Raw genomic sequence first — 20,766 nt, forward strand, 5'->3', positions numbered from 1 at the left:
TCCCTGTGTTGCTGTGTGTCTGTGCATTTGACAGACAGGATGTCAGGTCCATACTGTTCGAGCAGGGGGAGGTGAACCCGTGACTCTTACCTACCTATTGTGGTTTCAAAGCCCCCACATCCCCACCTACATTCTCACTCATCCTGTCCCAGCAGCTGCTCTCAGGATGGGTGTTTTTCATTCAAAGACCCTCGAGTCATACTTTCCTCAACATCACACTCTCTTACCTGAAATTGTGCACTTCTAGAAAAAGGGGGTTATGCCTCCCTTACTGATTGTTGATGTCTGAGAGTCAAATAGAATCATGTAGTGTGTCTTTTTTTATTATTTCTTTTACAAAGTCTTTCTGTTTTAAATGAATGAACTGTACTGCAGATATTATTTTCAGACAGAACACTGACTCATTTGAATAATCATTAACCATTATTGACGTGCTGTGTTTGAAAAGAATATCTGCTATACACTTTACCTAATTCAACACATGGGTGGGTGTTTTTTCATTCAAAAACCCTCAACTCATTCTCACACTCTCTTACCTGAAATTGTACTCTTCTAGAAAAGGGGGCTTTGTCTCTCTTGCTGATTGTTGATGTCTGAGAGTGAAGTAGAATCATGTAGTGTGTCTTTTTCTTTTCTAAGTCTCTGTGTTAGAGATGAATATGATAATGAATTAGCTACAGTGTATTTAATACTTTTCAGGTATTTTTGTTAGACACAACAGTGACTGATTGAAATAATTATTAACCATTATTGACGTGTTGTGTGTGAAAAAAGATCTGCAGTACACTACCTAGTTCAATACAAATAACATCCCACACACCCCCACCTACGTTCTCACTCATCCTGCCGCAGCAGCTGCTCTCATGGGTGTTTTTCATTCAAAGACCCTCGACTCATATTTTCCTCAATGTTGCGTCTTTTACCTGAGAGTGTGCTTTTCTAGGAAAGGGTGTCATATCTCTCTTGTGTTGATGTCTGAGAGTGAAATACAGTCATTATTTATATATATATATATTTTTTTTTAAACACAACATTGGCTGATTAAAATAATTATCAAGCAAATAATTTATAATTAGGAAGGACAAAAGGAAATTGTAAAGCCTCTTTTTATGTTATAATGATGCTATTATGCTATCACTGTATTTTGTGTTAATGGGTTTAGGTGTGTTAGCCATCCTGTGGTGGCTGCCACCATCTGTATCGCTGAACTTTCTGCAAGTTTTGACAAGTTAATTTACTGGGTTTTTTTTATGTAGTTTAGGACGGACTATTCAAGTAAGACCAATTAAATAACTAAAATAAATGAAACAAGGTGGACACATGAGAACATGTCATTCATGTGTGTGATTTAGCTGATTTTCGAGCTCTGACAACTGAAAACTTTACAACAACTAAAGCTGTGTTTAAGATCTGTTTTGACGTAATTTAGATAATATTACTGAGAGCTTCTGTTGGTAACATGATGCTGATGTCAGCGCTGACTTCAAGTTCATTTCCAGAGTTTTTTTCTGAATCTGGCAAAAAAGAAAGAGAGAATTACAGGATTAAAAACATATTAATTAAATGAAAATAAATGAACACATATTTCCAACAGTTTAAATGAATTAATACATGGTCTCATTGTTTCAAAGTGGTTTGAGAAACCAGATGGAGATGACATTCTGCAGAACCTCACTTTGCTGGACAGTGCAGTACAGACTGTAACTCAGCTATGACAGCCATATGCTCTGTCCTCCTGCTTTATTGTACAACATTGCCCCCTATTGGTTCACCCTCAAACTACCGTTGCTGCAACATTTTATGATGTATCATCCCAAGCTGTACCATTAAGTGATGAGTGCATTGTTGTCAGTTTTAGAAGCGGGATGAATGGGGAATTAAATACCCTTTATGAAAACGTCAGTCTCCAGGATATAGTACATGCTTACATTACATTTCTGTGCCCTGACAAGTAAGAAAACCTGTTCTATTCTGTTCTCACTTCATCTTTTATGAGAATGCGCAGTATAAAGTACAAATATAAATCTCACTCACAACATTTTACATTGCACATGATGAAAAACTAGAAGATAGCTTCATCAAGTGCATGTGTGTTGTGATCAGGGACAGGGTGCTGGCAGTGTGTAGTGTATATACACTGCATTCCTCTGGTCTCCTGCATGATCTCTTCTCCATCTGCTGTCCATTGCCACTCTCTTCACTGGTCTCCTGCCATCTGTTTAACAGCGCTCGGCACCTTTGCGTGACCAAATGCCTTTGCTCCCTGCAACGTCATCCACTTTGCCAGAGAGACATAGAGAAGCAAACCGCCATGATATCGTGCTCCTTCAACCAATAAAACCCACCAGTTAATGCTGCTCAAGCCCAGCACCAAATCCCATTTGTCAGCAAATAGCTTCCTTTCAGTTGTCTGTGCTGGCCAGGCACTTCTGTAGAGCTCCCTGCCATTAACATGACTTCTTTAGTTATTTGTTGTCTTTGATGTGACGGCAAGCAGAGTGAAGGAGACGTGAAGAGACAAAGCGTGATCATAAATGTGCCTCGAAAAATGCCTAATGAGACATCTGATCTCTGTTAAATCCTCAGCTCGTTTAACTGACAGCTTGGTAAAAACACCATCAACCAAACACCACATCAACACCATGCCAGAGTTTATTCACATTGACTAGAGTTAATCTAACCCTTAACTAACATGTTTCTTTGGCTTATTTTGTTTTTACTATATAGAAAACCGTAAGTAGAAGAAGAAAGTGTAGCAGAATTATTTGCTATGCCTGTCTGGTACCTGAAATGGTAAGTGATGGGAGCAGGCTGAAATGATGGAAGGACAGGAGGAGTGAGAGCTAGAAAAGAACTGCTGGAATGGATGGATGGAAAGATTTTAGACAAAACATGGAAAAGTGAGTAGATGGAAAGTGAGAGACAAGTATAGAGAGAAGGATTTATGTAAACTGTAACGGCTCTGACACTGAAGTTTGGCAAGAGTTGAGGGACAGGCAGGTGAAAGTCAAAAAGCTCTTTACTGAGTCCAGGCATGGTCGGTAACTGGCAAGCTGTCAAAGGAAAAATAAATCTACACCCGTCTACAAACCTCAGGCAAAAACAGGCAGAGGCAAAGGTCAGGGTCAGGTAGGCAGGAGCTACAGCCCCACTTACTCCACCGCTAAAAAAAAGGCGGAGAACCCCACATCATACAGTCTCAAGCGTCTTCTCCCAGCTATAAAGTCATGCCATTTTTACACTGTTATATGATCGTCATGAAAAAGGTGTTTTCTCAAAGTATGTTCTAAAGCTATGCTCGGTAGCCTACTATTCTCCAGGAGCAGAAGTTTCCTCAAGTCTCCACTCACTGCCTGCCTAACCCCAACCAACCAACCAACCAACCAACCAACCAACCAACCAACCAACCAACCAACCAACCAACCAACCAACCAACCAACCAACCAAGATTAAAGAATCAAACTATAGCATGTTAATCAGTGGGCTTTAGAGGTGCTGGCAGATGGATTTTGTTACCTGCAGACAGAACCATGCAAGCTGCCTCACCTGGTCCGCATGCCTTAACTGTACAGACATAAGGTTTGGGTATTGCAGCTGGTTCTTATGTTGTGTTGTCCGACCATATCTGAAATCAAAAATGTTTGTAGTTGCTCCTAATGGCCACTCTAGAGTGAAAAGCCAGCCGTCACAGAGAGTAGGAGTGTACGAGGACAGTGGTGCACATTTTCAGACAGTCTCTCCCAGAGGACATTCAGTATTGCATTTGGTTGTTCACATGAAAAGTAGCAGATCAATTTGTGTGAAGAAATAAAAAAGGGAGTGAGAAGAGAGAGAGAGAGAAGTTCAAACCTGTACTCCCTTCTCACCTCTGCACAGCTGAGGTGGGCGTGAATGTTGGATTGTCAGTTTCAGAAAGTTACAGAGACGGTTGGACTCAGCCCACCGTATCTGACGTCAGAAAGGTGTGCTGGGAGGGAGTTTCCGGAGTTATTTGACCATCCCACAAGAAACGCACTGGCAGTTTAAAAGTGGTATCAAGCTTCACACCCAAGTGTATTTCCCAACACTTTAAAACTGCTCTGACACGATCTCAAAAAAAAAAAAAAAAGAAAATGAATACATCTATAAATATTTTTATTTACATGTATGCCTTTTGCTCACTACCAGTCCAGTTTTTGCTGTATCTCTCCTTGGCTGCTGTTGTAGCTTGAATTACATACCACAGACCACCACGTATTACTTGTTATAAGTTGTGCATTTGTGGGCCCAAAGCGTTGGAGACCACTCCCCGCTCCCTACTGTCAATGAGCTCCTGCTGGTGAGGTGATGGACAGTAAAACTCTCCCAGCACCTGTTTCCTGGCCACGCTCAAGTGTTGTTAATAGGCTGATGAGAGACGTTAACAAAGTTACTGCGGCACACTGGAAGGATAAATCAACAGAGCGTAGAGTGCCTCGTCCAGTCCGTCAGAAGTGACGTTTTTAAAAGGTCCCAGTGACTGCTGCATCCGTCCTGTACCTGGGGTGAGATGGAAGGATGGAAACAGAGCGAGGATGGCGTGATGAAAGCAAGAGATGGAGAGATTTAACATTGCTTGGGCTGATGGAGGAAAGGAAGATTTGGTGGATAGAAAGATAATAAACAGAGGAATGGCAAAATGGAAGGAGAGACAAATGACAAATGAAGAAGCAGTGGAAAGATGGAGAGATAGGTAGATGGAAAGGCTTGAAATGAGGAATGGAGAGATGGATGAACGGCTCCAAGAAGTTGTTGATCCAGACTACTAGTCATGATTTAGTGTAATCAAGCCTCCTTGAAAACATTTCTGTTGGATGAGGAATGAATAAGGCAATAGACCCAGTCATTTTCCCACATCAACAGCAACAACAATAACATTCATCCTGTGTGATTTCATATAATTTCTTTATTCCCCTGCCTTTCTCTCCCTTTGTGATGTGCCAGACATATGCACATTGCAAAGAGAGTCAGGAAATGGCTTTCCACTTAAAAAAAATGAGAGCAGATCTTGACGCTGTTACAAGAAGGACCTTTGGCTGTGAAGGACCTTAGGGAGAGCTACTCTGCAGACAGGCACTTGTCTCAGTTTCTCATACAGGACAATATAATTAAATGCACCCACAAAGAGAAATATTTCCTCAGTGTGTTATCATGATTCTGCCAGTGAGTCACTGAGATGTTACCATCATAAAAGACTGAGGAGGCGATTGTTTTCCTCAGTGCTAAAAATATCGGTGTTGGCCGAAGTCCAGCCTTGTTGCTCCTCTGCCTCTCATTTCCCTCCCGCTCTTTGAACTAAAATAACATCATTTTCTGAATGGACTCTTGTGTCATTGATGGATTTCTCCTCAAATGTGGTTTGTATTAATAGCTTGGATGCCTGTATGGTTGCATTTAGTGCGTGGACATATGCATGCATACACACAAACACACACAAAATCGCTTTCAGGCATTATGACGTTGGCACACACACTAATTCACACACACACAGTAAGTAAATGTTAATGTACACAGGTGCAGTCTTTAGGGAGGTTACTTTTGCTCTCTCATCAGTCACTCGTAATCACTTCGCTTCCAGCCCAGTAAATCACCGTCTTTGACTAATGCATTTATAGGATGCATGTTCACAACTTGTAGCCTGGGAAAAGTTTGACCACCACCAGGAATACATTACAGCTTCTGCATCCATACAGTTACACAGTCGGTACAGTCATTCAGTCGACTAGCAGACAGGAAATATTGTTTTATAAATGTCTATTTAGTTTCTGAAATTATTTGTGCTTTTAATAGGGTTTTAAGCTGTTTACGACATATGGGTGAGAGTGGAGTTATTGGTCAAGGGGGGGCTCCTGGGCGGCTGTGGATATTGGCAGGTTGCACAGCTCCACCAAACTGGTCCTGGGGAGGTCCCAATGACCTGTTTTATATCAACACTGGTGCTTTGTCGTAAAACCAGGGGGAAGTCGAGTCACAACTCGAGTATTTGTTTGAAGCGGATGGAAAAAGTCCTCCTGGAACAAGACTATGTGAGTGTTGTGTGCTGCTGTGTCAGATGGGAGTGGAAATGCACAGAAAAACAGGCTACTTTGTCTGTACATAGACTTTAGATTGGTGCCCAGGTTCTGGTAAAATACTCCTAATACCACCGAGGAAAAAAAACACATTCCCCTCTTACTCTTTTGGATGGAAACACTCTCTTGTCACTGCTGTTTGAATGCCGTAATTGGACGTTAAGGGGCTTGCAGAGAGAGGTGTGATGTAGTGTTAAAACTGCTCACAAATCACATATTTCTCACCTCTGTGGAGGTTCAAATAATGGCTCTGGCATTCCCCGGCCATACCACTTCTATTGCTGCTGCACTTGAAATTCACACAGCACTGTCCTGAATGACACAGGTGAAGAGAACTGCCTGTGTGGACTGGTGTTTCAGTAGATTTAATATTGACTAAAAGCCTTGAATTTTACTTGTCACTGTAACGAAAAATGTGTCTCTGCATGTGCAGCGTGTGTCAGAGTGATGGATGGTGTAAGTGTGTTCCAGGATTATGTTTTATGAAAGTTAAAGGACCCTGGGGTTGGTCTGCGAAGCACATAATCTCAGTCGAAGTGCTGGGCTGGATGGACCAAGGCTTTATTATTAAACACCTATGAGAGGGCCTAGAGCTGGTGGAGGCCCCTGCACATCCACATTAACACTCTCTGGCCGCTCTCATCACACATCCTTGCCATTTGGGCATGAAATTAAAACGCTTCTCAAAAATCCATTTACTACTAAGCATGAAATAAGAATTGCATTATTATGCACTGACACATTTTGAAAGGGCAATCTTTGATTTCATTTAAATGTGGTGTCATTTTATTCCCTTGTGCTATCTTTGCAGTTTTTTAGGCTCATTTCATACAGTGGGTTTTATCTTTGAGGAGAGAATATTAAAAAAAGGTAATACTTTTGGCAATATGTTCCAGATTTTGATAGTACAAGTGAGAATTGACTATAAATGATGTAGTATTGATTTCACATGTGGAGTAGGACTACTAGGGCACAAGCATGAGATGAAGAAGGAGAACGCAGTCCTTAGGATGTTCATGGAAGGCTTTCTGGAGGCTCTTGGGGCCCGGGAGCTGGTTGCAAAGCTCTGGGAGCTGTTAAAAATACTATAAAAGTTCCATATTCACAATTATACCGACTTTTTAGATTTATAAATCTCTGCTAACGCTCATGGTGGATGTATTAGTGGTTTAAACATGGAAATTCATTGCTGCTCCCTTGGTAACAGTGCACTTGGTAATTATAAATAAGCTCATAAAGGCAATAGATTTTTTTAATAGAACCTGGCGCAGTAGGTTTGGTTGTATGCAGTGACCTGTAAAGGTCAGTTTGTAACAGACTGAAAGATAGGTAGTGCAGGGTTTTATTGTACTGTAACACTGACACAGCTGAGATATTAAAAACATTCTTCAGCCCTTCAAGTTTATGTCCGATGTCTGTGCCATTTCTTCTTCACTGCTTAACTAGTGAGTGATTGGCTTTAAAGTGGCTAAAATCAATGTGAAAGGTGTCGCTTGGAGTGATGAACCTACCGAGATTTACCACTCAACTGCCTCAGCTCTGTGGAGCGTTTTAGCGTCTTTCAGCTTGTTTTGTTTTTCTGGCCCATAACTTTTTTCACAGCTGTTTCGATTCAGTCTCATTATTCTCATAACCTTGTTTTTATCTGCAGCAGGCAGCTGTTTTCTGCGAAAAAGTCCCCAAAATCCCTCGTATGCCACCTGCTCAGCACCAAGCATCCAGAGACAAACTTAGCAACCAGCAAGTCAACGGAGTGGACCAAAAGTGGGGACCAAAATCAGAGCTAAAAGGAGAGTGATTGATTGGACTTACACTTGCTAGACTACGATGGATGATTCCAAGCGAATGCTTATGTATCTGCTGTTGTGGCCAATAAGAAAGAAAGAAATCAGTTATCACAGGTTTGAAAAAGTTGCAACTTGTATGTAAATTCATAGTATTGTAGGAATAATGACAACTTGGAGTAAAGCATCCATTTTGTGATCATCCATCGTAGTCTATATGCTGTAGAGATGTGAGGTGACACAGGAGAAGGTCGAACATGTTGAAGTTCCCTCATCAGAAGAACAGAGCTTGTGAAATAAGCTTTTGCTGTGGAGTCTAAGTACAGCACATGTAACTTTAGCAAGCTGCAGCTGGCTTGGACCGGGAAGCTGGAAATGTTTACCGTGGTCCACATGGCTAATTTGTGTGTTTTTATTTAGCTGTTGTGTATCTGGGACTTTTGGTTGGGGGGGTGGTATGGAATAGGGGGGCGCAGCAACAGTCAACAGATGCTGTAAAAGTGACCGCAGGGAGGAAGCAGAGACAAATGCTCCTCATTACAGTGCTGACTGCAGCCCAGTGGCCCAGTAACCAGCAGAAACCAGCTCCATGTCTATGACTCCACAGCTGGAGATCAGCTGATCTCCACTGGCTCCACTTACAGTCAAGTCCCATTGACTTCTTCTTCTCTTCAGATGAAACCTTGAACATTGTAGCAGCCATGTTGTACCAACACATGAGATACAGTCAAATTAAATATGTGGTCCCCCTGCAGCAGCTGTTGACTAATGCTGACTCAGCAGAAGCTGTGATGGCCATGATGATTTTAAACAACTTTTACCATCCATGCCCTGATACACTGACCGACAGCTCAGGACGTTCTCAGTTTAGATTTTACTTGCAGTGCAGAGAACTGCACCACATCTGAGGTGGTTAGATTTCATTGTCAGTGGAATTCCACATTGTCTGGACTCTGTCCAGCCACATTATTCATTTGAAAAACATAAAGAGATGGAGGAAAATATGAACAAACTGAATTAAATGCAACCACATGAGGTGCATAACAGACATTTTTCAGGCCAAGTGTGGGTAACCAGAAATTCCCTCATAAGAGCTTTATGATCAGATATCGAAAATCATATTGAAATGACAAGTGTAACTGCAAGCTTGGACTCAGCTTGCTTAGATACTCTCTCTGTCATTTCAATTAAAGGTTTGACTTTTGATCATAAAGATCTGACTGATCAATATAGCTTTTGGAGCCCTACACCCCTAAAATGCATTACATAATAACATGAATAACCTGCTTTTAAACTTCTTAGGCGCTCTAAGTTTTGCTTCTCTTTGTTTTCTCTTACTTCATGTTTCCAGCTGGTTCCTGTTTTCTTTATGATGAATTGGATGATATTATTATTCATTATCTCAATTATCTTTTCACTCAACCTAAGTGCTAGAAGTTCATTCATACATTTTGTGTTACAGCACAAAGTGAGAAAAAACACATTTCTCCCAGCTCCTCCCTGACTGAATTAACAGTACAGAGCAAGCGTGTCCATTGGGGTGATTTCATTGGGCTGTGAAACCAATGTGAGCAATGTTCCTGACCCCAGTCAGGAGTCAGACAGCGGTACGGGGGTCACCAGGGGTTACATGGGGCCCCTTCGGATGGACAGGCAGGGAACTGTAAACCTGAAAAACCAGGAGCCTGAGCTCCATGTGTTTACCTCGCTGCTTTAACAAGTGATGTCACCACGTTGTAAAAAGATACAGTTCTCGACGGCCCCGTCCTTTTGTTACTATTTGAGAGAATAAACATGGGCTAAGTGCATGGAGAGGGATGGAAGCGGAGGACTCTGTGGTTGGAGGGTAGGGGAGAAGCGGGCTCCTGCGGTGCATGGTGAGTCCAAGCAGTTGAAGTGGGCTGCAGGGATCTGTAACTGTCCAGGTGCTGCGAGCTCGGGCCCAACCTCTGTTGGCCAAAGCCTGCTCACTGTTGAAGAGGGAGATCCTGTGCCTATAAATACTCAGCTATCCTGCCTTTCTGTGTACACGGCTTCGACCGCAACAAGAAAACCAACTGTTGATGATCTGTCTGGGCGCTTGTATCTACATGAATCTGTGAATTATAGTCTGTCTTTTCTCTCCAGAAACAGAGGATAGAGTGAATCACATCCTCACCTTTAGTACTGGTCCTCAGAAATCACATTTTGAAAACACTCTTCCTTCCAGCTCCTTTTGAATAACATAAATATTCAGCTTCCACTTCATGTCCCTGCGCTCCTTCTTCCTGTTAACGACTGTGACTTGAACTAAAGGTCTGTGTGGTATTGCGACAGAAATTCTCTTAACATAAGTCGAGGCAACAACGTGTGGTATAAGTGTAGCCGTATGGCAGTGAAACAGCTTGTGTTTTATGTGAGCTCTCCCGGCTCGGACAGCTGTGTGGTTGCTGGGGCTGTGTTAACCTTACAGCACTGGGGGTCCTGGTGTGCACTGTAGTGGGGTAAGTCAAGCAGCCCAGATTAAAACGATGAACAAAACCTGGATGTTCAGATACTGTAGCCTCTCAGGACCTTTCTGTATAATTTGCGTTATTCTGCTTGGAATCAGAACTTTAAAACTGCTGTTTGTCTTGCATTTGTCAGTAGCCCTGAAACCCCCTCTTTCTGTTAACCTCGACAAATGATGTCACATACACAGACAGACCAGACCACTGGAATACTGAAGCAAGCATTTATGCCTCTCTGGTCATTTTTCTGATGAGACCTCTGCTGTCCTGCTGCATTGCTCCGTCTCCTGGTTCAAGTGTACTTGTATGGTTCCTTGGCTTGGACTTTTATTAGCTTTTCCCGTGCCTCAAAGAACTTGGCCCAGCCTGGTTCTCCCCGGCACTTTCCCACTAATGAAGTGCACATTCTGCTGGAGCACTTGGCCAAGTTCAGCTCCTTGGCCACCCCTTAATGGGAATTTCCCCTTCTTCCATGCATCCCTGCCTGCCTTACTCTGTGCCATTGCCACTCTGGTGTGTGTGACTCATGTCCTGAACAGCCAGCCATCAGCCAGGGGATGTTTGATTCATAAACCTTCTTACACTTGTTTGCCACTGTTGGACTGGTTGGCCGACTGTCTGGGCAACTGGCTGCCTGACTTGTTAAAGGGCTGACTTATTGCAGGAGTAGGTGGCTCAATATGGGATGAAGGCTTAGAGGCTGAGACTCTGACTGACGTTGATCAGTGAACTGTGAGAAAAAAATCTCTATGCAGTCAATTTACTGTGAGTCGATTTAAGTCAAGAGAATATTCATCACCTACAGTGGCACACTGAAAAGACTGCTTTCAGGTACTGACGCTGAAGCTGCGGACAGGCTGCCATTTCATTTTCCAAACTTGATCTCTGAATTCAGAAAATAAAACAGGCTTTGATGGATGAAATGATTTCAATACATGACTGCTTGCTTCCACATGTTTTACAGCTTCTAAAATTAAGACGGACCACCAGTGACAGCACCTGCTGCTCCATAACTGCAAACCAAATTGAACTGCACCAATTGCTTTTTTATTCCACGAGCAGCCTCTCAGCATCTGATATTTTGGAGTATCTTAATCACTGGAAAAATAAACCTTGTGTGTTTTTGTTGCACAGCTCAATGAGGATGAGATAGTCTACATCCTCAAATCAACCTTGAAGGGCCTGTGCTATCTGAATTTTATGAGGAAAATCCACCGGGAGATGAAAGCTGGGAATATACTCTGTGACAGGGAAGGTCATGCGAAACTGGCTGATACTGGCCTGGCTGGACATTTGACGGTGAGCTTCGATTCCACTGGGCCTTCCACTCTCTAAAAGTCAACATAATAAAATCAGGTCTCCCTTGGAGAATATGGCATATGATAATAATTTCTGTCTACAGTGGTTTCACCGCTATTAAATTAACCTTTGTGATGCAAAACGGCACAGAGCAGTAGAATTTGGAAGTGTTTATTTCTTCACAGTCCTTGCTTACGTTTTATGTCCAAAGAATGCTGTTGTGCAGGCCGCTATTGCAAAATTTTCAGAGCCCCTCATGAGCTTTAATCTTGTCATAATCTAGTTCTACCTTAAGAAAGCACTCCACAGTTGCCAGAGAGACATATGCTGGGGATGGAGGACAAGAAGCTAGAGTCTTCAGGCTGTGCAGTTAATTCCCATCATGAGTGGTTGTCATGTTTCCAACAGAAATTTGTGGTTTGGGTGCTTGCTGCTTACTGAGGACATTTTACTTTTCCCACACTGGCGTATCTTCACTGCACTCATCTTATTCCTGTCATATCTCCACAGTGATTGGCCAGTGTTCTTCTGAGGAGGGTCAGAGAGCAACTCTCAACTCCCTGTGGGTGGGTGGTCAGTGGGGAACTCATTGTAGGCGATGAACCGTGCTGTGCCTTAGGGCAGGAGATATACAGTCCTGTGGCTTAACAAGTTTAATGAGGAAAAAATATGTAAATGATAGATTCACAGAACAATACACAGACAGCACACAAAGCAGTGTGGAGCTAGGTGTGCTCAGAAAGGCCCAGAGTAGTAATCCTTAAGGCTCCACACTGGCAGGCGTCCACCCTGCTGAAGTGTCCTTGAGAGAGACATTTAATCACTAGCATTCCCAGAAGCAGCGCTGCTCTGCGGCTGATCCTGACCCGTCACCTCGCTGTGGAGGAGGCCAGGTGATAAAGGATTTTCTACTTGGGGACCAGTAAAAATGGCAAATTATTAGTTTTAGAGACAAAAATAACGCAAGACAAAATGACAGCACAAAACAATCAATCTTCATCAGCTCTGCTCTCTCTGAATTAAAGTGCGCCGTATCCTCTAAAGACCTTCCAACCAGAGCTGATGACCAGTGTTCGGAGGTCCGTCCCCTTGTTTAGAACTGTACAGCTGCAAACAGGCCGGGTCTGCTGCTGCTGCCGGCTGGGTGGTCTGTGGTCTATAGAGCATAATCGCCCCATTACTTACCTGACTGCATTGTTTTACTTTTTGGAGCCTTAGCCATTTTTGCTAAGCGCTTGATGATTTAAAGAGATCCATAAAAACTGTAGGACCGTGACCCTCAGGAACCTGTATTGGCTGGGACTGAGCTGGATCAAGACATTGGGAACAAGGTGGAAGTATAGGGGGGTGTTGGGGTTTCAATTTAGTAGGGCTGGAATGTATACAAATACATATATATATATATATGTATATATATATATTCTGTATGTTACAATAGAAACCATTTTAAACATCAGGTTTAACATATGTAACAGAAATAATTTGAAAAAAAAGAGCAAGGGGTGAGAGGGAGCTTGAATTTTTTTAGGGTCTGATTTACAGCCAACAAATCTGCAAAGTTCATCATGCATTTCCCCATCAAGGCTGTGAGGGAAGAGAGGACTGGATCATAGCGTGTAATGGTGATGCGTTTTACAGGGTCATCCTTGTTCTTGTCCAAGCTCCACTGACCTATTTGGAGGCCTTCATCTCACACCGAAACACTGAAGATCCCGTCTGATCTTGTTCCCTGTCCTTTGTGAGATGTCATGTCTCTGCTCCTTTTAGCTAACAAGAGATGTCATCCAAAAACTTGAGCAATGGCAGTTATATATTTTCTGGACACAACTGTAGAGAACTAAAGGGAGTCCCACCATTAATGTATCCCAAGGTGTGTTTTTTTTATGTCTTTACTCTTTGGTTGAGGGGAAAGGCAACTGAAACAGCAGTGTTTTTTAAAAAAAATTTTCTATTGAAACCAGCTCATATGATCTTTTAGGAAGGTTACCAAATGGCGGGTGGAGGAGAATGCTGCTGTACTAACCATAAGTCAACAAACATCATGGCTCTATAAAACCTTCGGTTGGAAAAAAAAAAAAGAAAAGAAAAAAAAAAGAGAGAGTTTGTGCCAGTGCTTGACCTTCAATAGAAGATGACGTTTTTTACTCTTGAAATAATACTTGTACACTTCATGTGTAAATTTTGTGTTTGCGTGTTATGTGTTAAGTGGTCAGTGACGATATGACCTATACAGCTTTTATAAGCGTGGTTATACTTGAAGAATGCAACAATGAACATGAGCAATCACATCCCCATCAGGAAAACCAGCATGGGAAAAACTGTCTCACAAAGATACCATGAATAAGTTGAAGTGATAAACAAATGACGGTGATGGAGTTTAAATGTGGCCCTTCTTCATGTGGTCTGGGCAGTTGTACTTGGGGCTTACTGTTCTCTTATATCCATATGCAATCACTGAAACACTCTCAGCATGAGCTTTTTTTTATTAGATCACATAAAGTAAACAGTCCCAGTGAGTGTTTTTGATAAATGCAATTTGCTGCTATGCTCCTTTCCAGGCTGCATCTTGTGTTCAGCCTGTTGTAAGTTAATTTGCCAGATCAACTGAAAAAACAGAGAAATCTAATGGAAAACACTACCCTGGCATCCACACTGCATACCAGTGGTTGTCTTAAGAATGGGAGCCCTTTAATGTGGTGATTGCATGGTTTCAGTTTGAAACTTAGTTTCCGTAAAAAGAATGCGCTTTTCCGTTGTGTTTTTTTCTTATTTTATCCCTATTTCCTTTTATTTGTTGCTTACATTATCAGCTTTGAATTTTTTTTCCCAAGGCACTTACACAAAATCATCACTTATGTGGAATGAACTTTTCATCATCTTACCTTTTATTTTGTTTTACCACATTTTGATTGTTTCTTTTCAACCTTGAACACGGGTGAGAGTGGTAACTCTAGTGGCTGCAGCTGGTTTCATTGCATAGTCAGACGTAATTTTTTTTTTTTTTGTGTGTGTGTGGATCCATCTGTACACATGTGCATGCACTGTGTGTGCCTTCATTGGGAAAGGGCTGCTGAGGTACCAGACCATCCATAAATCCAGCAAACGTCCATGAAAAGAGGGAGGGGAGCTTTGGGATTCTGGGCAAAAGTAAGCAGTCCTGGAAAAATCAAAGCACCTGTGGCACCTGAGGGAGGTGTACTCCCAGCCATAGTTTTCATTTATGGTTAGCTACGGCTGGTTAGGAACTGGGCTTGACACTATTGCAGCAGCGGTGTGCTTCCTCTGTGTTCTTCCCCACTGTGCTGTGGGCACTCACAAACTGCCGGCTCGCTCCTACAGCGCAAGATGTTAGGGTTTCTTTAAAAAACCTTCCTTTATGCTCTGAACTGCTTCTCACCTTTTTAGGAAGTTTCAATTGTTTCATTCCAGAGCACACCAGAGGGCTGTGATAGCTGTAGTTTTGGCTGCTAGTTTCCTGTAGGCCTCCATTTCTGGCAGTGCAACTGCTACAGAGGAAAAACAACATCAAGCAGTCAGCCAAAAAAGAAAAAAAAAAAAACAGGTTTACAAGGCCTCAGGCTGAGCTAGTCTGATATAAGAGCATCATAAAGAAGGAAAGAAAAGGAAGTTGTATTGACTGAGTTGAGTGTTCGGCTGATTTACAGAACATAACCTGCTATGTCTAATTCAGACTGAGTTTAACCACTGCCGTCTTTCCTAATATAACCATGAAGCATCATAATACCAAAATCACAAGTTGTCACTCTGAAACATTGTGATGGATCAGCTGGATATCCAGTTTATACTGTGCAATGTGAAATGATCATGTTGATCAATTTTCTTTAAGATACACACGCAGGCACACACACACCTCAGCACACACCAACAAATGTTACTTTTCATCATATTAACCAACGAGCTCCAATCGACATGGACAACGAAAGTAGGCTCCCTTATTTTCTCTGGAGCAGGTCGAGGACTTGTGGTGCAGGTCTAAATGTGGGTTATTGTTACTTGAGAGTACGTGCTGGAATATTGGGCGTATCGATTACTTTTTGCTGCAGGCCCTCCTGGCCAGGCCGCAAAAAACTTTCACTGCATGCTGCCAGTAGGCTCATTTCTGCTACACTTATTTTTAATACAAGTATTACATGACTTTGCTCTCTCAAGGTTTCAGAGGGAAGGAAATGGCAGATTGAATGTAAACAAGATTAGCTTCCCTCTTGCGTGGCGCAGCCAGCTGCTGCTTCTACGTTCGGCTGTAAATCTAGTGAGCGGCCCGCGCTGTGCGCTGGAAACAGAGATATCAACCATTATTCTGTCACCATCCGACTGGAGGTTAGGATGAGCTGCGTGCCCCTCAGTGGCAACATGAATGACAGATCTGGAGTCTTTAGTATTTCAAGTTGAAACTTTCATTTGTGCAGCATTATAAATGGTTTTTTAAGTAATTTTAGCTGCTATCTGTGCTGACATTGCTGCAAGTATATGGTTTGTATCTTCTGTGTCATCTCTGTCATGCTGGACTTTGTCCTTCTCTCCTTTGGTCCTGGAGTTTGCAGACACAGGCCTTGGTTCCTTCTCCTCCCTCTGCCATCAAAAAACTAAATATAGCAGATTTGTTGCTCTTTCAGAATATATTCCACCTGCCAAAATACACACGCCCTGCTTTCTTAACCTTGTGCAGTGATCTGTGTATTTGGAGTGGAAATGCAGTGAAAGGAGAAGCCGTGGCGTTCAACATGGCTGGCTTAAAGGCAAGGTAATGACACTGTCTACTAGTGTTTTTGGAAGCTGTGAAACCACAGCAGGGAGCTCCCCATAACTGCTTCATTGTACCTCCATGCAATTACTCACATCACAGAGATACTGATATTGATTGCTGCTGGAATGCTTACCCTTCATCCTGCACTGTACTTACATAAGCAGCCCTCGACCAGGGTCCTTGCTCATGCTGCAGTCTCTCGCCTGTGATGGAAGCTTCTGGCTTCACTCAACTGAAGGAGAATTACAGCAAAAATATTTTCTTTTAGAAAGTTAACATCAGTAACATGGAAGTGGTATAGTTCATTGAGCTCATACCCATTTACCCTCATTTTTCTTTACAGCACCCCTGTACGTCATCCATTTATTATAATGTGAATTATGAAGTCATCTCTACATCAAGAGCGGTAATGGTTTATTTAATATTTTGATTTGTTGATATTTAAGGTGAGTAACTTATCATTGTGCTCAGATAAATGAACACTAGTAAATTCTTACTAGATACGTGTTCTGGTGCCATTTCAAATACACCAGAAGTCAAATGTACGCTGCACACTTTACGCATGTTTTTGCTGAACAGAGTGTCTTGAAGCAGATGTGGTAATCAGCCACATTTTCCTGTTGTAAGAGCTGCTTTTGTTCCTTTACAAGATACTCTAGCAGCACTGAGTAATATAGTACATGACTCTAAGCAGAAATCAAACAACATCTCTTGCTTGGAGTACAATCAAATGAAAATGTCTAACAGAATCTGCTTGATATTTTTAAGAAATGACTGCATTTGCTCCTTTCCAGATGCAACAACTTGTTCTGAGAACTGCAATCAGCTATCAGATTGTTTGTGCTCCATGTCTTCACAGCATGCAAGCAGACTCTGGTGGGATTCATCAGTGTAAGAATGTAACTGACTTCACAAGGCTTTCAGAAATGAACACTTCATCTTTTACTTCAACACTTTAATCTTACACATACAAATAATGTCATCGTGGCATCTGTTGCTGATTCCCTGCCTACCGGCCTTATGTTGTTCATATTAGGACATTGGAGGAGGGTAAACTGCACGGGAATGCAAACATATTTCTTCACACTGAATTGTGCTGAATTATCATATTTTCATGTTGAATTCATATGAATCATCACATTAAACCTCCAAGAGTCTCAGCCAGCTCCCTGTCCCTCTCTCCTCCCGTGAGTTTGTTTTCCTTCTAGACGTGTGAATGATGCTTGTTTTTGCCTCCTGTGTGTTTGTGTAGTGTGTCCTCTCTCCAGGTCTGGAGAGGTGGTGGCTCAGGTCCTATCTGTTGATGTCCACCAAGATCATGGTCTTCATTAATGTTTACAATCTATAATTTTGTCATCCTGATTGTCCATACTGTAAATCTGCTCTGTTGTTCTATTCTGTACACACAATCTTTAAGACAAATCCCTCCTCTGATTCTCTACTTCAGGTTTCTTCTCCTCCAGGCTACCCGTAAGGGTTTTTTTGGGAGACTTTTCTTATCCGAAGATCCAAGGACACTTGGTGTTGTGTGCTATACAGAATGTTAAACCCTTGTAATTTGTCATATATGAATAAAATAAGATATCATCTGACTTGACTAAAGCATGAAGAAACCTCAGTTGAGCTATTTTAGCCTTGCGGTCGACATGCCTTTAGAGATGGCAGCAGTGGTCTGTTGGTTCACCACTTTGCTGATGACTAAAATATCTTTATCTCTTGGGTGGATTTTGAACAGATATTTCATACCCTGACTATGAATCCATAAGTCTTGGCATGTGAGTCTGTGCCTTTTCATCTGGTGCCACCTTATCCTTATCCTGTGAAATACTTCTACATTTACAAAAAGGTTTCGCACAAACATTCATGTGTCTGTGTTTCACAGGACATGATTTTTGTGATCCCCTAAATAGTGCAACCATGAAATTGAAATTTGTGGTTCTTAGCTTTCAGTCTTCTTCTTGCTAGCTTGCCTGGAAGTTTGGTATATGCCATATGCCTGGCATTGTGGTTATGGTGGGTTTTGTAGTTTGAATGCACACCTTTAACTCGCGCATATGAACTTCTGTAACTGTTTTTTGGCTGTAAACACTTGCACTTATGCTCTCCTGTAACAATCCCATGCACAATATATGCAATACATTAAAATAACAAGAACATGTAGAAAATGTTTAAAATGTGCTTCACAATCGTAAACAATGATATGTGATCAAGTGCCACTGGAGACTGAGAGTGTGCTGCTTTTCATTGTGACCAGCTGATTCCAATGACCAGTTTCTCTTCTTTCCTCCTCTCTAATCAGTGAAATCAGCTGATAAAGCTTTTGGTCGGAATGAAATCCTGCATGACAACCTCTTTGCACATGTTTGCCTTTCCTGCGCTGTAGTTACGTAAAACGCTGTTTGTAGCAAAAATGCTCTTTCTCAAGGGAACATTGATTGCGATTGTTATTGATCATTGGGGCATTGTGACGTCTATTTACCACTTTCTGCAGCTGAGGCCGACATGCAAACTCTGGGCTGATGACTATGAAATGGCTTTAATCTGTACCTACTGTATAGTTGTTTTTAATTTACACGAAAATGTTAAATTTGTATCTTAACAGCAAAATGAACACAGACACAATCAAAGGAAGTATCCAGTATTGCTTTGAGATGTATTAGAAAGCCTGATTTAAGCCTGTAATGAAATTACTCATGTTGGAAATTAAGACAAGTTGCGGTGGCAGTACCCAGCACCCTCCCTCCCCTCACCCCAGTGTCTGACTGGAGAGAGTCCAGTCACCCTCTTTCATTCCCAGGCTCTGAATCTGGGTGTCCCGCCGGGAATTCAAGTAGCACATCGGGTCGGCCACTCAATACCCCCTGTTTAAAGGGATTCATTGCAGACTAATTGGGATAACATGGCTGGAAATGTTGACCTTGGTATTTCTAAACAAGGTTTCAATTAACTTGTAATAAGGCCAAGCAGCCAGGCCCTAGACGGATCCTCCACCAGCAGGAGGAAATGCGAAACATGCCCCAGTTGATGGTTGGCTTTTCTTAACTTTGATTAATCACTCGGAGAGTAAGCAAGTGGGACTGGTAAAATAATTAGAAGGAAAAACACCCTGTTCTTGCCGCAGTAGCATTTAAAATGAAGCTTGAGTTACTGGAGGATATGTCAGAATGTGTTCTGTTCCCCTTTTATATCCAAATATAGCACATTTTTGTGCCTACATCAAAAAAATTCAAATAAATCTAATGAAAATCGATACCTCCATACCTCCCAGACATAGAGATTTGTTGAACAGCCTAATTAGCGAGACTTCAGTTTTTCATTCCACTTATTTGCATAATGAAATGATGTCCATTAGAAGTGACAAAAGAATTTCTCTTTGTATTTGTTTTTTTTTTGTCTTAACTATGTTTCTCCCACTGATGAGAACCTCATTCAAACCACAATTATGTCTCTTTGAATATCAGAATATAGTATTTCCCCATCTCTGTGTAACACAATCAGAGAAAATACAGCTGGTGCCCTCTGTTGTCCAAGGTGCGACTGTAATCGAGTTCAGTCCACAGAGAACTGCAGATCTGTTTGATCTGTTTTTAATAATGACGTGTCCCTAACAATCTGCCATTAATTTCTTAAACAAAAGCCTCCTTAAACCACATGCTAAACTGGCTCTGACTTACAGAACTGATACTTTAAGGAAGTTTATTATTTCACATTATATTGTGTACAGGCTCTTAGATCTCAGTGCCAGTAGGTCCAGCAGGTCTACAAACAGGCTGCCAGAGTTTTAGATTTGGTACAGGAACTGAACTGAGCCACCTGATGAGAGACAGAGTGGAGCTCTGGCTAAAGACGGGTCTCTTCCCGCTGCTGAATCAGCACTTCTGCTCTGTGCATCAGGTCATTTGGAGCCACAGGACACTGGCTGACCTGCGTTGAATTATCGCTAATTCGAAAGGCAACAGCGGAGCACATATCTGTGGGCTGCTCGGGTGACAGGAAGACACGAGGACGACGGGATGAGGAGATGAATTCTGCAGATTAAACTGAAACTCAATGAAAGTGGACAGTGAAATCTCCTTCCCTTTAATGTTGCTGCAATATCATCAGGCTGACAGTTTTGTGTGTTTGGCTTCTTCTTCTTCTTCTTCTCTGCCTTCCTCCTCCTCAACTTCCTCCCTAATTCTTCTTTCCCGCTATTTCGAATGATCATGAGTCCAAAGAATGTCTTTCTGCAAGTGTTTAGCACACTGGTCTTTGAAGCACGGTCCAAGTGGCTGCTTTGTCTGTGCTTTATTGTTCTAAATGCTAGCTGTATTAAATCACCTCCCAGTCCCCGGCCTGTG

Source organism: Seriola lalandi, unplaced genomic scaffold (assembly GCF_002814215.2).
Source record: "Seriola lalandi dorsalis isolate HSWRI2012SDOR001 ecotype SW California unplaced genomic scaffold, Sedor1 jcf7180002054583, whole genome shotgun sequence".
Classification (NCBI taxonomy): Eukaryota; Metazoa; Chordata; class Actinopteri; order Carangiformes; family Carangidae; genus Seriola; species Seriola lalandi.